This window comes from Pinus tabuliformis, chromosome 3_2, assembly GCF_031772625.1.
Source record: "Pinus tabuliformis cultivar Carrire ecotype Pingquan chromosome 3_2, CPIR1, whole genome shotgun sequence".
Taxonomy (NCBI): Eukaryota; Viridiplantae; Streptophyta; class Pinopsida; order Pinales; family Pinaceae; genus Pinus; species Pinus tabuliformis.
Window position 1 is genome coordinate 1,031,414,683 of NC_142302.1, and position 5,927 is coordinate 1,031,420,609.

General features: G+C 36.8%; 1 long non-coding RNA gene across 1 annotated transcript; it reads left to right on the forward strand.

The window, feature by feature from the left end:
* The first annotated feature begins 3,953 nt into the window (after positions 1-3,953).
* Positions 3,954-5,624, forward strand: LOC149184110 (uncharacterized). The gene is made up of 2 exons (XR_016257748.1): positions 3,954-4,150; positions 4,241-5,624. It is a non-coding gene; the product is annotated as an uncharacterized LOC149184110 (long non-coding RNA).
* The last annotated feature ends 303 nt before the right edge of the window (positions 5,625-5,927 follow it).

The window sequence follows — 5,927 nt, forward strand, 5'->3', positions numbered from 1 at the left end:
CCTGATTCCATGGCCTTGTCCACAAGTAACTGTTCAATGTTAAGCATGAAGTTGCATTCCAAATACGAATACAATCATCTCATGCACAACAAAGTTAAAAACTATTATCTTTAATACATAGTTCTCCTTTCTCCAACAATTTTAGAATGTTGTTGGAAAATATAATCCACCTGAACTTGCACTGCTTTATTATTCTCGGAAACTATTTCACTGGAGAAATGCCCCTCTCATATATATAATCTAAACAGTTAGTAGCAACGCTTGCCAAAGATTAACGCTTCAAAGTCGATAGCAACATTCTCAGAGGTAGAAGGTCAAGGTATCTGGGGTCTACCTAATGTCAATGTTGTTGATCTAAGCTTCAACATTTTTGTGGGCGAAATCATCAGTGAGATCAAAAAACGAATTTGTAGTGGTTGGCCACTCAAAACAACCAATTTTCTGACAACTTGGTGCTAGTGACATAACTTCTTGTTCTAGGAAGAAAATAAGGGACACCAATCATATTACCATTGATTTGATCAAAAGTGCTTAAATTCTGTAAATTATGTTAACTTGTCTTTAGTTATACAATACATTTTCACTTATAAATTAAAAATCCAATATATAACATCGTTGGAAATCTTATTAATAACCAAAAATAATGATGCAAAAATGCCCTTCATATGTATAATCTAAACAGAGTCGATAGCAACATTCTCAGAGGTGGAAGTTCAAGGTATCTGGGGTTACCTAATGTCAATGTTGTTGATCTAAGCTTCAACATTTTTGTATGCGAAGTCATCACTGAGATCAGAAAAAGAATTTGTAGTGGTTGACCACTCAAAAGAACCAATTTTCTGACAACTTGGTGCTAGTGACATACCTTCTTGTTCCAGGAAGAAAATGCTGGTTTATAGGAGTTTGAAACCTCTTAGAGTCAGTGGGAATTCAGTTGGATCGTCTCCCTCCTTTCTAATATTCCTCAGATGCTCCTAGTCACCTTTTACCTACTAGACAGGAGCTAAACAAGATCATCACGGAGGACATCTACAAGCAGTTCGTCCAGGTCACCTGGGTCAATCCTCTAGGAAGGTTGCACCCAAAGATGGCCTTCTACATTGATCACTTCTTAGAGTTGAGAGACGGGCTCATTGTTCGACCCCAGTATACGTTTCACCACTGGATGTATGCTCTTCGCATTGCTCTAGGCCAGTTCAGAGCAGGTTCTCATAGAATTTGGGTAGAGATATACCACTAGGTGGATAGACTAGACAGACTCTGCCAGGTATGTCATTTACAAGAAGTGGAGATCGAGGTGCACTTCATCCTTGGATGCCCTGTCTACTACGAGATCAGAGGAAGGTTTCATTGCTTGTTCAGAGATTCTCGGACCCTTGCCGACCTTTTCAAGTACCCCAATCAGAGATTTTTGGCCCTATATATGCAAGAGGCTCTTAGGTTCCGAGTGCATATTCTTCAGCCTCCCATTAGACCAGACCCCACACAGAGGATCCAACATTTTTCAGGGTACTACCTTCATACAGGGGCACCAAGAGATCAATTGATACAAGTACGTATCCAGACTGCAGATCAATGAGGATCTGTGGGACCTCACCCTACCACACAATATCTCAGCAGAAGTTCTATCTTAGATCCGTTCCTAGGAGACATACTAGGTCCTCCAACATTCAGCAGCGTGTGAACCCCCCCATGATATGATTTAGTGGACAGTCTGCACTTTCCATCAGCTCTTCATCAGGTCAACAGACTTTATTGAGTTTCTTTAGTATTATTCAAAGTGCCTCAGATGTTAATAGAGATGGGTCTGATCCTCAGACCTATTAGCTCCTGGATCTTCTCCGCTAGGGCGAGATGTTGATTTACTTAATGCATCATATCTTTGATAGTAGGCCGTTTGGTTCTCTGCTTTGTATATACATCAGTGTACTCAACAGTCCCTTTGACGTACTTTGTGGTCATTAGTTGGACATAAATATAATTATCTTATCTTATCTTATGTTATCTAGATGCTTATCTAGGTTTTCAGAGCCAATTATAGTATTTAAGCACTACATGTACAGGTTTATCCACAAATTTATTCACAAGGCCATCCTGTATAATTGAAACAAAGAATATACTGTCACATGAGCAAATTTGATGAGTGGAGCTCGAGCAGATCAATGAGGACTAAAATTTAGTAGCTATCATATGATGTCCAATTTACTTTAAAATTGTTATTACTTTTTCTTTATTTAATTATTGCAGCGAGGAATAACATAGCATAATACTAGATAACATTTTATACCACGAAACATGATCTCATTTAACCTGTATTTATATGTTTCTTAAATTTCATGAAACTCATTATAATTTAGTTGTCAAATTAGTAGTGTGGATAGTTATTATTGGCTACTATTGACTAATGTAGGGTGACTCATCATTTTTATTTAAGAAGAACCATGCTACTTGGAATTACTCCTTTGGGTCATGAGCCATTAACATGTTTCCTTAAGTCCAAGGAAAATAAACCTTTAGCGAAACAAATTTAGTTTTAGAGCATACTACAAATCCATAACCCTCAATACTTAAAACTACAATGTAATTTCTCTTTTTACACAAACACAAATAAATTCCTTAAACCATAATGCAAAGACAATTAGATTATTAAATGATTTTGAAAAAATTATTAAATTTAATTTTTTTAGTTTATATTATTAAAAAAATGAAAATAAATTATTTAAATATATATATATATATATATATATAATATATATATATATATATATGCTTGGAAACATTCAAACATATTTGAAATGATAATTTAAAGTTTCACATTTGTATAACACAATCTCAAAACTCTCCTTTTCTAACTTTAATATTCAACCATATTTTATATAAAATTGCAGTCATATAAATAAGATGTGTTTTTAGGCCTTGTATTTTAATAACAAGTTTGCAATATGATTAGTATCATGCATTTTGGATGGAAAGCGCACATGTAAGCTAAGATGAAAGGACTCTCTAACCTTCCAATTTGGCAGGTAATTAATAAATTCATTATAATGAATTTATGTTATAAATATTTTAATTGAAAACCAGGTCCTCTCTTTTTATGCCCGCTAATAGCAATAATCGAAAAACCAAAGAAAGGGTTCTTTGCAAATTGCAATCCTAGTGGTAATAGATAAAACGAACATTTATCTTTGCAATGTCTACATCGAGTGAATAATATAATTTTTTTTTTTTTTTTTTTTTTTTTACAGAAATGAATATTTCATCACATTTAAAAAATAATGTATAAAAAGAGAATGATTTTTTTTATGTAGTTTTTGTTTTCAATTCAGAAATGAATATTTTAAATTTTTTTAAGGCTTTTATAGATATATATATTTTATGTTAATCCGTAAACATGAATTTATTTTTTAATCAACCTTTCATGATAAGGGAATGTGGAAAGCATCCTTTAACTGTTCATGGCATTAGTTTAAGCAGTTGTCTATAACGCGACTTTTTGAAAGTTTTTCCGGCGGGTTTTTTCGGTCGAAATCCGGCAGGAATTTATTGGAATCGCAAGTTTGATGGCTAGTTTCTGCACAATGAAAGCGTCCCAGGGGTTTTCCAGGGTGCTAAATCCAAATATTCAGTTAAAAAACCATTTTAACTGCAACAAATCAAGATTTAGCCTCAATTTCTTCCGCCGGATTCCGTCACCGGAATCTCCAAAAAGTCACATTATAGACAACTCCGTAGTTTAATATAACACAAAATAAATAAGGGAATTTAAAAAGCATCCTTTAACTTTTTAGGCCACTATTTTAGTTTGTATTTATATAATTAAAGCCTCTAAATGAAGAAAAGCACAAGCCATAAAACTGAACATAATTAACACAGTCCAGAGCAAGGGTTGGTTCTCGAACCTTCCTACCCCACCCTCCAAATGTACCTGCGGGCAGCTTTCCACATGGGTTTACCTCCGCGGTTGATCTACGCCAAGCTTATCTGATGACTCAGGATTGTTGAGGCGTGGTAAGGGTAACGACCCCAGGGGAAGCAAGGAAAACACCGCCATTTTCTTCGTGATTCGACTAAGAGAATAGCTCTGCAACTAGTTCACCATTGGGGTTACAGAGGCAGGTTCCCAGATAGTTTTCTACTGTCACCAAGCACGGTAATACCTCTGCTCATGATTCTGTGTCTTAACATTTTTGCTTTCCTCTGTCTTTCAAGCAGTGACCCTGTCATGCTTTTTCTATTGCAGCAGCGGGGAGGTTTGCTTTTCTATTGCAGCAGCGGGGATTCTTCATATCTGCAGGGGCTCTGCTATATGCAATTGGGTCCATGACTATTTTCGATTGGATGACCATTGCTTGATATATTGCATGATTTGGCAGCCACGTTTTGAAGATAAGTGCTTTTATTTCTTGAGACCCATTTGAATTTTGAGGGATTTAGGATGAATTTGTGATGGCCCTGTGCTTTCATTTGGAAATACTCATAGTTATTTGCATAGAACTTCATGAGTTCGAAACTGCACGAACTAGAAACTCCCGAAATGAAACTCGAGGAGATCCATGCGGTAGACGGGTCGGCTAGAAACTCCCGAAATGAAACTCGAGGAGATCCATGTGGCAGACGGGTCGCCAGGGGAACAGGATCAGCAAGGACAGGACCTGCGGTCGAAACGTTTCGGCCCCGAAAGCTCCTCGCCCAGATACGAGTTGCAGACTTCAAATAAGAATGAAATGTGGTCAAATGTCTCAACAAATCATAGAGTGGAAAGTCCTTTCCTAGAGGAGCTTCGACCAAGAGACGAAGGATGCCTAAACTGACACTGGTTGATTCTGACGAAAAACGGACAATTCCGAAGTTTCATGGTATTGATGGTAGACTGGTTCAGCAAGCCAGGTCTATCATGGATATCAGAGAGCAGCTTAAACCAGCAAATGAGGATAGGGAGAGTCCAATTGCTAGCGTGTCCAACCGTTCTAGCAGTATTGATGGTAGTTGGGTTCAGAATGCAAGGTCTATGACAAATGTCGGTCAGCAACTTAAACCATCAAATGAGGATAGGAGGAACCCAATTGCTAGCGTATCCATCAGAAATGCGGGTCTATCCATGACACACAGTGTTTGCCATCTGGAGGTGACAGGTTCTGCCACCTCGGTCGATTGGGTTGAGACCTCGTTCATGAGGGTTCAAATTCACGAGGGATACTCTGCATTCCTCTGTAGACAGAGGTATGTACCCAAGTTTAGCTTTTCCTCTTAAAGAGTTTGGAAACCCTAATTCAATTTTCTCTTTCCTGCAGGACTTCGGCAACTCACTCTCCAAATGGGTGGTTCGAAAAGGATGCAGTGCCTCTGCCATATTCAACCATAGGTTGGCATTCTAAGGCTAGATATAACCTCTATATGTTGGTTAGGAAAAAATTACAGTTCTGGGTATTATTTTGAAACCCTTGCAGGGGTTCTATTTGAGTTCGGTTTTTAGAGTAGAATATGTAATAGACTACTTGTTATGATTTAGCCATCAAGGACACAGCTTCTTGGCGTTGCCATTTAATTGTATTTCTAAATTTTAATTTGAATCCAGTGTAATTTAATTATGAACTGTGCATGAATGTATTTTTCTGTTCTGAACATTTAAATCTCAGTTAATCTCCACTAAAAAGGCAGATTTCACCCCTCTTTACCAGCACATTAATTAATTCATTTTCATCATATTATCTATGTTTTCATTTCTATAGTGTATTCACAATACATACTTCAGCCTGAAGTCGGCCTATATGATTAATTGTTTCACTGCATAATATTTTCATTTTCAGATCGGTGGCTAGGTAACAGAGGTTTCAGTCCTCATTCTTCTCTTTTTTTTTTTTTGAAATTTTAATCCCTTATGTTAAAGGAATTATGTCTAGTAAAGTCCACAACAATTTAAGTTTTTA